Source organism: Lates calcarifer, linkage group LG3 (genome assembly GCF_001640805.2).
Source record: "Lates calcarifer isolate ASB-BC8 linkage group LG3, TLL_Latcal_v3, whole genome shotgun sequence".
Classification (NCBI taxonomy): domain Eukaryota; kingdom Metazoa; phylum Chordata; class Actinopteri; family Centropomidae; genus Lates; species Lates calcarifer.
In genome coordinates, this window is record NC_066835.1 from 3566399 (window position 1) to 3582866 (window position 16468).

General features: G+C 40.4%; 1 protein-coding gene across 1 annotated transcript in view; it reads left to right on the top strand.

The window, feature by feature from the left end:
- Positions 1-16468, top strand: part of trappc9 (trafficking protein particle complex subunit 9) — a 185301-nt gene that overhangs the window by 69916 nt on the left and 98917 nt on the right.

A 16468-nucleotide genomic window follows, 5' to 3' on the forward strand; every position in this document is an offset into this window, starting at 1 on the left:
AGCCTCACCAGGGTCATCTCAGTACAGTTCTCTATCACAGAGCTGCTTCTCGTCTGTGCCATTTGAAACCTCCTCCTTTTGGGGATTTTGACAGCCAGCTCCCACAGTGAAAGATTTGGCCTTATTTAACATAACTGTCTCCACTGACGCCACAGGGGGGAGGGGACGACAACAAATGGACCAAATATCCAATCCATCCTCTCAGGGTGGTGAGCTCCGTGTAGCGTGCAACTATCTGTCAATCTCTGTCTATTTTTAGATTTTTGGCATCAGGTCTTCGAAAGTTTTTTCGCTCTGAGTGTCTTTGCCTGGAGGTGGCTGTGAAGAGGAGAGACGGGGGTAATTAAGACTAATCAAAGGCACAATCATCATCGGGAAGGCCCCTCCTCACACATACACAGGAAACCAACACACCCTGCACTGCCACATTCACTGGCTGTTTGCCAACATTTTTATTCCTACAAGCAGTTTAATCTCTGAGTGCTTAATTTACCTGTACGCCGTACACAATCCCTGCTGATTGGGGTTTGAAGCTACAGCTGCAAACCACAGCTGTGCCCCTCCCACCCTCACTTTTTGACTGTTCAGGCCACAACAACATGAAGTGCATCTCCCTCGTGCCTCGGTGATAGATGACAGTAGGAAACATTAGGAGAAATAGGAAGATGGATGGGATATGAGGTGGGGGATTTGTCACTGAGGAGCTGATTCTGGTACTGGCGGACATCTTTTGTTTTTTTGTTCCTTGCCTCTTGTGGATCTGCTTCCATCCCTATCAGCTGTTTTCTTCCAATCGGCAGAGATTCAGCCAGGCCTGCTGCTGGCTCTCTCATGCCCCAGGTAGTAGTTTGATAAGACCCAAATGTAATTATGTGCTTCATTCTTTCTCAAGCAGGGTTGTCATTACACTCATGATAATAGAGTGTATAATTCACTCCGTTTCTTTCTGCAGAACTCCTGCAAATGTTGAGTGATATGATTTGCATGAGAGCCTTTTATTTTGCTTTTGATTATTTGCTCTGTGATTAGCATTTCCTGTAGGAGTTGGTTGCTGGATATCCAAAGCTCATCAAATTAAACCTTTAAGATTTGCTCATATGAGGAATGTTAATATTTGAGTAAATTGTGAAGGGGTGCGTTTGATTTCCTGTGAGAGTCAGCAAACCTGCAAGCCTACTTTGCAGTTATAGCGTTGGCACATTCTTAGATTGTAGCTGCAACAGGCAGGGGGCGCATCGTCCTGTAAGCAACACCATCTCTTGCTTAGCACTTAGCTCCTGCATGCTGAATGTGCTCATGTATAAGACACAGAAACGACAAGTCGGTGCCGTACGTCTTGTCCCTGATGACCTGTCGCTGCTCTGTCAGCGCTAACACTGTGATGTGGCACCGCAGGCCTCCTGTGTCTAAGTGATGGCCAAATGATCTGGTCCATTAAGACCCTAACCCCAGGGATAACTGAGTTTTGTATTCGTCTTCCTAATTACCGTTCATGTAAAATGCACAACTCTGTCTGAGCTCCCAGGCAGCTTTTTATGAGCTGCAGCGAGACAGGCCGATTGGGAGAGCAACAGTTGGCCGAATGGTTTGCCTTGTGGCTCTTTAGACTTCAGTGAGATCTCTTCAGAGGGCTGTCCCTGTTCAAAGAAAGTATTGAAATATAAACTTTGGCTTTTGAATTATTTTGTGAATATTATATAATTTAATATTTTAATATTTTCATTCTAAAAATGAAAGGCAAGGTGAGGTGAGGAACTTTTCAAGGGAAGAAATTATTCTAGTTTGAGGAGGGTGAAAAATGTCAATATATTTACAGAGAGTCATTATATTTATGGAAATCAAAGATGCTGGCATGTTTCAGTGAACTAGGTACATATATTTAAAGCCCATATGTTAAACTCACATGTCTGTCTTTTGGAGGTATTGTTATGTTACAAACAGAAAAGGAGCCAAAATGCAGAACTCAGAATGATAAAGAAAGGTTTATTACAGAAAAACAAAAACACTCGACAAAGGAGCAGGCAGGCAGGCTTCAAACAAAAGGTGGATTCAACTGAGAGTCAACAAACTAAGGATGCAGCCGAAGGAGCAGGCAGACAGGCTTCCAACAAAGGTGGACTCAGCTGGGAGTCAAAACTTCAGAAAAAACAGATCTCCAGGGTGTGGCAGGCGAGCAAAGGTGAGGAACTGGGATCTGGTGAGGAGGAGAGACAAAGTTAGCCAGTTCAGGGAGAGACTTTCAAAAAGGCTTGGAGTCATGCGCAGGAATACCATGCAGGCAAACGGACGATCTGACGAAGACTGGAGTGAAGGACCCGGGTATAAATACAGCAGCAGTCAGGTGAGGTAATGAGACAGATTGAAGACAGGAGTGAGAGATTGAGTGGAGGGAAAACTCAGGTAGGAGGGGATGACCGGATAGCCAAGCCCTGGAAAACAAACACAGACAGGGGGAGACAAACAGGAGACACAAGGAAGGGAAACACACTGACCACAAGAGGGGAGAGAGGCATACTGCCGAATCCTAACAGGTGTTATGTTTCTAGTTAACACACAGTCTTAAGACCAAAGGTTTACTGAAAACAAAAATTGCTGATTTCCCAGAGAAAACTCAAAATGACCTGCAGTGGACTTTGAGCACAGTTTTACCTCTACTGCAAAAACAGATTCAGAAAACACTTAAGTGCTTGTTTTCAGGAGAGACTGTCTTCCCATAAAAAATGACCCTCATTCACACCAGTGGCATATTGTGACCCATACTTACATTTTATTCTAACAACAAAATGCCAAATAGCATCTGCGTCTACCTTGTCAAATATGAGGTTTTGTTGTTTGTCTGTGTGATTTCAATAGATTTGGACTTTCACTATAAACCGTATCTTTTTTTTAAATTTGAAGTTAAACTATTGTTTGAATATATGAAAAAAAAGTTATCTGCAATGATCTGCCCAAATTTATAATTCAGTTAATGAAGTGCAAAAGGCCTTTTCTTGTTCTCCAGTGGTGGAAAATGCACTTTGACACATTTCATGCCCCGTTCCCCTTAGTTAATTGTCCAATTATCGTTCTTCTTTCATTAATACAAAATGGAAGAATCTAGTGGAAAATCATGACACCGAAACATCTGAGAAAAGGGTGGAAGCATCTTGGATTTAAAACTATAGATGGAAAAACTAAGGCAGACTTTGTGAAATACAGCTGCCTTACAGCAACAAACCTGATACACCTGTTAGCTGCCACCCAAGTGAGCCATCAGAGGCTCCATTAATAAACAGAGTAATTCAGCATAATTTGGGAGTAGACTCATGCTTGATTTTCAAGTTTAATTAAACAAATTATGTGAATTGTCATTAATTTAACTTGATTTTTAAAAAATGGTGGCCCTATTACGTAAAGGTAAGGTCACTAGTCAAAATGTATATATATATTTAGTGTATGTGGTTCTGTAAATGTTTCATCAGTGAGCAGATTAGAACAAAAATAAACCCTCACAGTGATCAGAGTTAGTTTGCACTCTGCTCAAAGACTAAATCTTCTTTACACGGGTGCAAAAATATCAAGGAACAACAAGACCTACTGTGATCCAGTAAATGAGCCTTAGTGTAAAATTCTGTTCCACCCCCAGAAGGTCATGACAAATTTCTGTTTGTTGGCTTCTGTGTGTGTGTGTGTGTGTGTGTGTGTCTGGAATTGCTGGTGTATGCGAGCCCAGTGGGTGAAATTAGTAGAGAATCAAGCATTTCATCATGCTTACTGGACTTGAATCCATGTGTGAAATCCAGCGAGCCAGGCCAAGCGTGGCTCCATATGCTGTCGCGCTCGATGACTGAACCGGTGTCGATCAGATCACCTTCAGCTGCATCACAGCCGCCCTCAACAGGATGTTTATATACCACCATGCTTCGCCATCCACCACACCTGCTTTTTCACTTGACAGGTCATTGTTGGTGATTTGTGCTTGTGTGTGTGTGTGTGTGTGTGTGTGTATATATATCTAAGCGTGGTAATAAATGTGTGTGTGTTTGCATAAATGTCTGCTCATGCATCACCAAGCAATTTATCATTTTTTCAGGCTTTGGAGCTTCTGGCTTTCAGCTCTGCTTGTCCCATCTTTGATGCTGACTTCACATCTCCATGGCTGACTGGCTGTTGATATACTATAGGAACAGCCGCGGCGGCGGTGGTGGGGGGAGGTCAGGGGTGATGTAAGGCTTCTCCCTGTAGTTGCTCCAGCTGGTAAATGGTGTGACACCTGAACGGGGCCACAGGGTTACATAAAAGAGCAGCCGTTTCGTGTCTGCGGCACCTGTGGGTCCTCCGTTTACCTCTGATTGCACGGGAACAGGATGAAATCACATATGTGTGTGTCTGTCCGTCTGTGTGTGTGTGTGGGATGCAGTCTTCATCTTGGGCAGATGCCACTCTCCCTTGACAAAATTTAGTGCTGCTGTTCATCCCCTTTCCTTCCCCTTCATGACTCACAACCTATAATTAGATTGAACCACTTGTAAGTGAATTAGTCAACACTCAGAAAAGAAATCTAATTACTCTGGATGAAATGGTTCTTTTATTGTGAGAATTCACAGGAAGTACTTACATGCATGAAGCAGACACACCTGGGTTTCCATTGCGTGTGTCACTGCCCACTTATCACACACCAAACACTATTAACATTAGCTACTGCCAATAGTTATCTGCTAGATTAAAGCCTCTAAGAGTGAAATTTGAAATTTGATCACTTTGCAACTGTAGTTATAGCAGTTGCAAAATTCACTGATAAAAAGAACCCTCACCCAAACTGCAGACAGCAGAGAGTAGACACATACAGTATATAATATATGTCCTAATGAAAACAACCTACAACTAACCATGACAGAGCACATCAGTGAGAAGCAAACCCAGTACACAGCCACAGCTACGACCACACATAAAGCCCAGCGTGAAACATCAGTAAAACCTAAATCATCTGCTTTCTTCTGGTCCTCTTTGAAGAGAGGTCATTGATCAAGTCGTCAAAGTCCCAACTCCCGGACAAGTTCCGAGTCAGCGGCCACGAGTGACAACATGTTCAGGCGTCTCTGTGTCATCCTCATCCTTAGCTTGTTTTTAACCCTTGACTTGTGCAGAAAGGGGTGTTCTCCCACAGCTGCTGACAGGAAGTGACTGTGGAAATATCCACAGATCTCTACGCAGGATCCACAACATAGTCTTAATTCTCCTTCGATGCACTGTGCTCTGAGCAGGCTCATTTTTGGACGCTGTTATTGTATCTTTTTCTTCCACAGGCGTTGTGAAAGGGCTTATCCAGCTTCTGTTTGTGGTAGTATTTGTAGTAGCATCCACTGTGGGTGCTGCTCCACCATGACTAAACTTCTCACTGCCATCTCCCTGTGAGTGCAGATGGAAGCATCCAGCAGGCCATCCAAAGGCAGTACTGTAGTGCTGCTACTGAAAATCTTTTTAATCCTACACTTTGCCAATTTATTTCCCTTTTTAATAATGTTAAATGTTGTCTTTATTGAGTAGTGGTAGAAAAGATAAGCAAAACTACCCAAAAGTAGCCTAATGACACCTTTGGTTGCCTCTCCTATACAAAATTTTGTTTAAATTCTGCTGAATATTAGATAAGATGATGGATCTTTTGTGGCAGGAAATTTTGGACAGGATTTTGACAGCATTTCTCTTCTATAGCACAAAAAAACATGAATTAGTAGCAGCATCGACTGACAGCAGATTTGACATAAACTGCAAAATGTTGCAGTTTCATTTTAAAAAAAAAATCCAAAATGGCTCTATTTGCTTTATTGTTGATGCTTGCTGTTGATGTATTTTTTTTTAGCACCGCTCAGCTTCACTCACTTGTAACTTGTGATAATTCACTGAAATAAAGGGGGACTTTGTGGTAAATGGGCTGCATTTATATAGCACTTTCTAGTCTTAACGACCACTCAAGGCACTTTATACTGTGAGTCACAATCACATACTCATACACCAATTGTACATCAAGAGCAATTTGGAGTTCAGTATCTTGTCCAATGACAATTTGAAACATGGACTGAAGGAGCTGACCTTTCTATTAGTGGACGACCTGTTCTACTTCCTGAGCCACAGCCACCCAATTTTTATAACCTAAAATTGGTAATTGTCAGCAAACAATTTCCTATTTACACATCCAGCAGACACAAATCAAGAGTAGCAATTTACTCAACTATTCAACTACTCAATTACTAAACAGTTGTCTGAAGTCTCTGGAGGAGCTGTCTCAAGTCTGAAAAAATAATTTAGATATTACACATTCGTAGTTGAAGCCTCAAAAAGAAGCTATTGAACAGCATCATGGAAAATCTAGCTTTTTTGTGCTTGACCAACTCTTAAGACAAAGTCGGGATGTCTCAGCTGGTCCTGCTTTTTGATGATTTTGATGATTCTTTATTTTATCTTTTGTAGTAAACCTGACTTCATAGAAGCACATTACTAAATTGCTAGAGTACCTGTTTAAGAATAGGTTCCAGTGTATAATGTATTGTTTTGGGACAGCTATATAACATATAATTTATAATTATATATCCAATGTTATCTAATGAAAGATGGTTGATGAACCTAATGAAGATTCTAAAGATCAGCTCAACATAGTTCTTTGTACAGAAAAGTGATTGAAATGCCATGAAGTAAATGGAGTAATGGCCTCTGCAGCTGCTTGAGACTAAGTCTTTACAGCATTTGTGGCAAATATATCTTGTGATAATTAGCTTGTAGCTCAATCTTGCTTTGTTCAGCAGTTGGAAATACAAAGTGTGAAGATGAGATTCATTAGGCTGTTCTGATCTCCTGACACCAGACTCTATCAAGCCATGCTGGTTTTATTTATTAGCAAGAGTGTATCCATGTTGTGAGTTGTCCTCCTTTGTTCTAAATATTTAGCTTATGAGATTCGCCAAAGGTAATAATGAAAGGGACTAAAAGAAGCAGTACACAGCAACCATTTACATCACCTGCTGCAAGCACCAACATGGATGGAACAGATGTCTAATAATGTCAACTTTGCATATGGTTGGTTATTCTTGATTGATAAAATGTTTTATGGCAGTTAACTGATGTAGGATTTATTATTGCCATACATTGTTTGAAGTGTGAGCATAGGTGTCTTGTCAGTATTCCAATAGGATTACATGGTGAGGTTATGCCAAGTCTGTGATATGAGAGAGCTTTGATGACCCTGCTGTAGCCGACCAGAGAGCTGTGGTCTTAAATATTTGCACAAGCTTCACACTGCTGTTTCCCCAGTAACCTGGTATTGTTGGATGAGGACAGAGAGAGAGAGAGAGAGAGAGAGTGGATTTGTGGAGACCTGAAGGGTTTTACTGAAGTAAAAAGGAGAGAGGAGTTTTAATTGGGTTATGATTTCTCATAGAACTGCGTGAACTGTGTGTCCCATGTGTCCAGTGGAAGTCACCATCTCCAGCACTCCTGTTGGTTTGCTCTGCAGAAACTGTGTAGAATAATGAATCATGACCAGCGAGTGTGACGTGCACAAGAGCACAGATGTTGGTGGGGTTATTTTGCAGCAGCTTGGCGCTGGTTCGGCAGTGGATCCGATGTGTGTAAGCATGGTTTTAGATAGAACACAAACCTTGTGGATGAGAATTAAAAAGACATTAATATTTATTCTGCCCTGTAGACATTTTTTCCTGTTTAGATGTGTTCACTGGCTGGCAATTGTAAAATAAAATTGAAACAGACCAGTACCATAAGAATTAATGGTGGTTTATTTTTTTGCTGTGATTTTGGAGAGTTCTGCAGTGTGTACTTTAATTAGTAGAAAATGTCAGATGTACAGTAGGTAGTGCTTCATTTACGTGCTCCATATGGAATAGATTGGCAGCAAATTCCAAAATGACACCAAAATTGTAGTGTATACAGTAGGCTAAGAAAAAACCCAGCTGTTTGCTTATGGCTGTCACAATACATGTACAGCATACAGCCAAGCAACATAAGCTGCAGCTAGATTATTTATCTTCCATTAAATGTGTTATAGATCGCCATCTTGATCTACTGTAATTGCTTGCTTGGGGTGTATGTGGTTAGGGTGGTGTCTGTACAGTATAGATTTCTTTTTAATATGTCAGTTTTCCACCAGCATTTTCAGTTGGAATATTTTTGTTTACTCTGCTCACTTTAAAGTACATGCAAATGCGTCACTTAAAGATCTGCCTCACCAATAATTTAATGAACAAGAGTCAATTATTAGTTACAAAAGCAGTGCTGTGGTTCATTAAGATTGTTTTTTTTTTTTTTAAAGAATATGATGTCATCCACTAATTGGTGAGTACTGTAGCTATAATGTCATGTATATACAATACACTTTCATTATATAGCACATACTGTACCAAATCAACAATTACAAGAAGGCAAACCTAAAACATTGAAAAACTATCAAGAAAAATTAGACGAAACAGTGATTTAAAAAAAGGAAATAACAAGAACAAGATGAGGATCAAAAGGACTGATAAAAGTCTGCCTTAGGAAATATATCTGAACTCAAAAAGTCCACTGGTGTTGGGTTCGTTTTTTTATCATTGCCATGACGGATGTGGCCAGGAGTGCAAGATGTTTGAAGGTTTCAGTTGTACATCTCTCATCAGGAATTGCTCCCTACAGGGATGTTCTTCTACCCAGTAGTCAAATTACATTTAGATATCCTGTCACACAAGAAACACGAATAAGAGATCAAATGTGTCAAGTCTGACAAATGTGAAACAGCAGCAGATTGCACGCTGTAATTCAGACACTCAGCAGACTTTTAATCATGAGCTATGAGACGTTTTGATTTAAAAACAAATGTGCCTACAGGTGGCAAGACATCTGACTGGCACTTTGCTCATTTCCACTTCTTTGGATTTATTGTGGTGGCAGCTGAGACTATGCCATCTCGTCGTCAAAAAATGTCAAAAACTACAAGTTATAACTCCCACTGTTGGCCTGTCTCTGAAGTTTGATATTAATAACAATTCATAAGGGCTTACCATAAGCAAACAATGTGGCACTGACAATGCTGACTAAGATATTTTAATAAAAGCTCAGTATCCACTAAACGGCTTATAAGGCTGAAAGGACAATTGGTAACATCACTGCTGCTTCAGGTTGCTGTCTTCCTCCCTGCACGCTCCACAGTGACAATCAGATTACCTGTCTGATGCAGCTAAGTACAGCTGCTGGAGGGAATTTATGTCATATGGCCCTCTTCACATTCTGTGGCAATATTCTTACTACCCTCTACTTCTTATAATAACTTGAGCTTGACATCCCATAACCCCTTCGGTCACAGAGTCTTCATAGTTGGGCAGGTTGCTCACCCACTCTTTAAAATGTCTCCCATCCTAATTGCCACATCAGAGGCAAACCCTAACTGTGAGTGGGTGCAGAGCGTGACATTATAAACGCTGCGGGCAGAAATGTCAGGACCATCATTAAATGGACCGGCTCGGGGCTGTTGGCGGATAGGTTTTCGGTTTTGAGGTGGTTTTGGAGCGGGTGAAGTGATTATACCATGCTATGCAAACTTCTGTGCTTCACTAGGTCCTCTCCCTTAGAAAAAAAAAAAAAAAGAAACTTCCTTTTCCCTGTCAGCAGTGTCAGCTATTTTGGTCTGCATGCAGCCTGGTTGTTACTGAGCAGTTTTAGATGCTCTAACCCCCATCAGCTGTCAAATCAACACAGACTTGTTCACAGCGCCCTCGCTCCTCATCATCCAACGATTATTACAAAGTCATTACACCGTGGGACCGATAGAGAACATATTCACTCTTATCAGCCCTCCTGCCCTCTTCTCTTATGAATCATCAATTGCCAACAAGCACAGCAGAAACATAATAATGTCAGGCTGTCTCAGGGATACAAATACCATGAAAGTGCCTCTTAGAGGGAAAAACACAGACAGACGCATCTAAAAGAGGGTTGATCATATACATAGATGAGCTTTGTATAAAAGGCACTGGAGTGATCTCATTTGCTCGTATTGTTGCAAACATATTGCATCAAGTTGAACCTTTTATAGGCCATCACAACAAGACAAGTAATGAACAGGAGTACAGGAAAAGTGCTGGACTGCTGTTTCTCCCACTTATCTGTGGAGACAGTAGACAACTTAGTCCTGCTCAATACTCGATTTTTATTTCACCACATCAGCCAGATAAACAGCTATCTTCAGGTTGCTGTTTAACTTCTCACCATTTCTCCTAAAGCGGGAACTCCGGGGGGTGCTCGAATGATTGGCTCTGTGATTGACACCCAGGTGCACATATGAGAGGCAGTCCCAGCAGTACTCCAAATGGACATACTGCACCCGAATGCCCTCGAGGTATTTCTCACTTTCCAACAGAAGCGGGGCCACCAGGAGACTAAATAGCTTCTCCTGGCTGACGGCTCACTTCCCTGCCACCAGGCAGATGCAACCTAAGCAGGGGTCAGGCCTCATTTTAAGGACAATTAGGCACACAGACTTCCATTTCATCACATCATCAAAATACACTGTGACCCTCTCTACCTGCTATTCAACCACCTGTCCCAGTTATGAAGGAAGATCTCCTGGAAATAAAAAAAACACCACAGATCCGTGGATGGATAATAAAAAACAGAGAATGTGTATAGCAAGTGGAACAAGTTATTCACCACATTTTCTTTCAAATTAAGGTTGGAAATCTAAATGTTTTTTTTGAAAGAAATTGATGTTGTAAGTGTATCTCCCATAAATGACGGCTTTACGCCACTTCCAATTTGGCCGTCTGCAGGAAGATAATGATGTTTCACACCAGCGCCTTTTACTGTAGCTTCTGCTGAGACTGTGGAAATAGTGTGGTGAAATTCTATTTTTCATGTTTGCAATTATTACTGTTGGCTGTGTGTGAGTTTTCCCACTTCACAGTCGTCAGAAAGGAAAGACAGCTGAGGGGGGAGACCAATGCAAAAAGTTATTTCATTTTGAAGTACTTGTTGTCCTGTCCTGCTACATTAAGCACTAAATATTTGTCCAGTAAGGTTAAATCACAAAGTGAGGCTGACAAATGTAATGTTTTGGACAAAATCTACAGTAAACATGAAGTACAAACTGGACCAGACAGCAGCGAGCAAAGGCAACTCAAAAATATACTCACTCGGGAGACCAATACACTCACCATTCGATCAGGCATGCTGTAAATAATCAGCACCTGGTCAATGTTGCAAACAGTAAAACCTGGACCTGGTCTGATGAAGACTGGTCTGACTTCATTCCACCAATCCTGGGACAACAGCTTAAACTTTGATGATTACTCAGCTATTGACATTTGACATTTTGATTATCATATGCTGTAAAAGGTAAAGAAGAAAAAGACTGCAAGTTCATGCAGACTGTTTAAGTTTCAAAACAATATTAAAGAAAAGGTTTTGCAAAAGTTTAATTAAGTAAGAAACTTTACTGTTTTGTTTGGCCTTGAGAATACATGTAATGAATTTTGCTGCTCAACCCTGAATATATTTAAGTGTGTGTTTACAGTGAAACCTGCAGATGGTATCTTTCATATTTCAATATCATTAACAGAAGCCAGTGAAGAGCATTCTTGTCATTGAAATACATTGAAGGTTTGACTTGCATTTGTAGCTCAAACTGTTCGTCAGTAGTTGCTAAACATTTACAGAAATATAAATTCTAACCTATAAATGGTTGTAGATTCATCCAGAGTCCATCATGTGAATATTGTGTAGGTCCTTTCAGTCTTTGAACTAAGCTAAGCTAAACTGTCAAGGAGCTGCCTCTGTATGGAGCGTATATTGATTAAATCGATATCGATCTTCTCATGTAATTCTCAGGAAGACGGTCTGTAAGTGAATTCCCTAAAATGTTGACGTGTGTCTCTAAGAAACACACTGGCAAGTCATTTCCCCTCTTTCAACAAAGAGTGGTTACTAAGCCACATGAAGTTGTGCAATTTAGAGCGCCCTGTGTCCCCGGCTGTCTGTCACTGTGATGCTTTATCTTAGTATTCTTGTCAGGAGACATGTGGCCATGCCATAATCTCCTCAGCAAGATGTGTCAGGATCTTTATCTCTGTGCCAAGATTTAAAACGCCCTCAGCTTTCCTCTTCTTTCCCATTTTTGTTCGCCCGTCATGTGCAGGAGTGACAATACTGTCTGTGATGTTAAGTATTCACCTCTATTGTCAAACAAATGCTGCGGATGTGATGGATAGTCTTCTGAGGCTTTGTTGTGACACAGCAAAAAAAATACGGAGTGAAGGCATTCAAGGTAAAAGCTAACCTAATACTGAGTCTGCCATCCATGTCAGGTCTGTGATGCTTAACTCAAAGCAGCCAAAACTGAATTACTGAGGAAATGTTCTTTTAAAAAGAAAACAAAGGCCCTTGAGGATGCCAGCCAATGGCAGTTTTGGGAGCTATACAACATATTTATATTAATACAGAGTTAGCTTTATTAGCTTTACAACATAGCACAAAAATATTTAGGAAGTTTACAACTGAATGATGAATGTTAAATTGGCTTATAGTATCACAGTTGCTGAAGTGTGCTTCTTGATTACAGTATAAGCCAAGATGTCTAAGGAGGTGAATGCTTACACCCTTTTTTCCATTAAGCTCTTGACCCATGTTGGGTGGAGGTTGAGCAGTGTTAAAGAACTGTCCCGTGTCCAGTGACCTGTGTAGATGATACACCACAAAGTTATAGGTCACTTGGTGAAAAAGGGCTGGTACTGAATGAGCAATTACAACTGGCTTATTGCAAAGTAGACAGCAATGTTATGCACTACACATCATGGCCCACTTCTATTTAAACTAGTTGCCATTGTTCATTACCAAGGCTTGTGCCAGTAATCAGATAACTTATAATGTACTTATAATGAAGATCGTTGCACTAAATGTAAAGCATCTACATTAAACCATCATTTTAAAACTGAAGTCGCACAAGGTACAAAATTTTGACACATTACTGAACTGTTATCTCCAGGCTGAAGGTCTGAAAAAGGACAGAGATTGGCCATTATCTTTCTGATGGTAGTATAAGAGGGCCTCTTATTCTCTGAGTATGTCAGGGTGAGCATGTCTTTGAGAAATCTGTCCTTTTATAGTCTTAAGATAGAGGGTATTTTATTTTGCACAGAAGTCTCTGAGACAAATTTGAGATTTTGGGCTTTCTCGATAGAATGTCTTGGTTTCTGCAAGTCCAAACAATCAATGTGTTTACATGCGCCACAGTAACAAACAAAAAGAATTTCAATCCCTGTCTTTTTTCACATTTCCACACACTACTTTTGCAACTACTTTTACAAAGTTACAGAAGTAGTTGGATGCAGGCCCCCTCAATTTCCAAAGGCAAGGAGGTTCCAGACGCTGTCAGATGATCTGACAAACGCTTTGTCTGAAGCATACTGAGGCCTTGCAGATTAACACAGCTGTGTCACTGATCAAACTGTCATATTACACCTAGCATGTTTGCACACCCCGATTAAATCTATTGATTCAGTTGTGGTGATTTACATAGAAGCAAGGTGAGAAGTAGTCTTAAAATTTCAATCAAAGTGAGACTATGTAACATTTGAGAGGAGACATAATAACACATATGAAAAGTTGAATTCATATGTAGTTAATCTCCTCATTGCTTAGTTCAGTACATGCAGGGGTTTGCTGCTACAGTTTAGCACATGCCTCAGCTAAACAGAATCAGAATCAGACTTTATTGCCAAGTAAGTTTGCACTTATGAGGAATTCTTGGTATATCAGTGCTAAAAAAACAGAGATAGTAAACAAAGACAGATAGAAAGTAGAAGTAAGAATAAAACAGTAAGAGTCAACAGTAAACTGTCACTTGTAGGCAAAAAGTTATAGTCTCACCTCATGGGATACAGGTTATCATATTTCCTGTTCGCTTGTTGGCTACAAGCTGCAAGACATTAACTTGAACATAAAATAAATCATGCAAGGTAATATATGTGTGCAGTCAGACTGTTTGTTTAGGCTATGTGTTGCTTCTGGCCCCCTCCTAACACAGTCAGCTCATTACAGCAAAGCTTATTTTTAGCCCAGTGGGATTGAAATAGGGTCCTGAGGGAGCTGAGAGTAGAGAGAGAGAGACAGAGGATCGAATGGAGGAGAAGGAGGCCGCGGTCGGTCCCGGTTTGAAAAGGGAATCGGGGTGCACAGCCGATGTTTGCCTGTTTGTCGCTGAGACAATCACTGTTCCTCAAGAGGATCATGTTGTGGCCATTAGTGCCACTCAGGCAGCCACAGGATCACACAGCTGCGTGTAACACAGCACTCGACTGCTCAAAAAACAAATTACTTTGGATATTTTTTTAATGTATGCTCTCACTATCAGAAATCCACACTATTAAGAAGGATCTATATGAATATACTACAGTGGTTATGTTTATTGTTATTAAGCAGTATGCTCCACACTAAACTGGTATGGTTCTGACATGTACTTTTAATAGTTTTTGGACAGAAACTAAGTTCCGTGGCAACATCAGGTTTTAAGCAATGTTGTTCAAAGGATAAACTTTGTTTTTTGTCTTTTCATAGGATTTGTTGATGATAATTAAAAGATAAAATAGTACCAGCCTTATCCTTTCACAACCAGGAGGAAAACAACAAGCGAAAAAAGAAAAAGAAAAACATAGTTATAGAGAAAACACAGACTTTAATGGATCTGGCCTCCAAACCAGTGTCTCTGCTTAAGGAATCTGAGCGATTTCAATCAATTCAAATGAGATTCACATCAGCGTGCTGTTCCTTTCATTCTGTTGCCAGCGCAGCATGAGTCTGTCTCTAGCTTGCATTGTAAGGCTGCTGCACTTCCTCTACATCGAAAGCAGACTGGCCCCACTGTCTCCATTCCAGGGAAGACAAATAGTGGAGAAAATCATATTCAGGCAGGAAGTCAGGAACTGAAGTTGCAGTCTTTGCATCACGCATGCTTTATTAAGCGTTCCATCATGAGGGCAGTCCTCCTCTTTCCTAAATGAGCTTGCTAATGATATTAAGGCCACTCTCTTCACAATATCAGATGACTTAAGCTGTTTGTTGTAGAATGCATTTCATTATTACTACATAGTATCTCTCTACAATAATGTATAATAAGCTAAAGGAGGGTTATGTTAAAGTTCCACTCAGCTTGAAGTGTTTTGCTTTTTTATTGTTACTGCACTTAAATGTTTGAGCTTCACTGTGCAGAATGATGAATCTCGTAACTTGACACTGTTTTCACATTCATCTGCTGAGAGGAGGAAAGTTTCTCTATACTCACCTTAAATGATTAATTATGTAAGACAGGCACACACTGTGCGATCATGATTTTATGACATTAACTTGTTTGGTTCAATATGTAACTTATGCAAGTGAGATGAGGAACCTGAAACCTTCAATACACATATATTGTGAATGGGCTTTTCAGTAAAGTAGGAGACATTTGTGTCCAGCAGGTAAACTTTTGAATGAAGATTTTTTTTAAATTATGGGACAAAGAGTAAATGTATTTTTAAGAATTTCAAACAAGCACTTCAATGGTTTGTAATCATATCAGACAAAAATTGTTATTCAAGCAAAGTATTTTTTACATGCTGTAAAACATGTCTGCAGCAGATATTACTGTTCAATATAGACTTTTTTTGGGTATATTTTGGGGGTATCTGGTCATTGTTACAGTTCATCCCACCAATTTCATGTCAAGACATCCGACCACACATGTCAACCTCATAGTTGTGCTGGAGTGAAGTCAGGGGATCACCAAAGTTGATAGGATTCATCCTCTGGTAACCATGAAAAATTCTCTGCCAATCCATCCCATAGATGTGGAGATATTTCATGGGATAAGTGAAAAAACTTGGCATTCTGTTGGTATTAGATGAATAATAATGAATGAATAACAACCTCTAACTATTCATAGGATTCATCCTCTGGGCATCCTGGACATCTGTACAAAATTTCATGGCAATCCATTTGATTGCTGTGGAGACATTGTGGAGACATTGTGGAGAGTGATTAAAAAAAAGTAAATGTCAGCCTCATGGTGGTGTTAGAGGAAAAGTCAGATCGCCAAACTAAGATTTATAAGATTCTATGTGCAGCTCATGCAGTTGAATGTAAGTGAAATTTCAGAATTAAGGTGCTTGGTCTACAATAATAATAATCCTCTCTAATGTTTTCATCTCTCTTTCCTCAGTGTGCTGTGCTTCTGTCATTAGGTTGTAATAGGCCAGACGTCTAGCCAGCAGGCTCAGAATCATTCCACTTTGGCTCTGTGCCCCCACATGAGGGGATAAAGAGTGAAAATAATCAGGGAATCAGTGAAATTTGTTCTGGAAAGGCGCAGCCAGTGGCTCCATCAGCAATATGTGGAGAGATGATATATGCTGCATAGGAGGAAAAGCGGGACCTTGGATGCTCCCCTTACCCTGCTTCAGCCCATTGCCTGAGTCAGCGA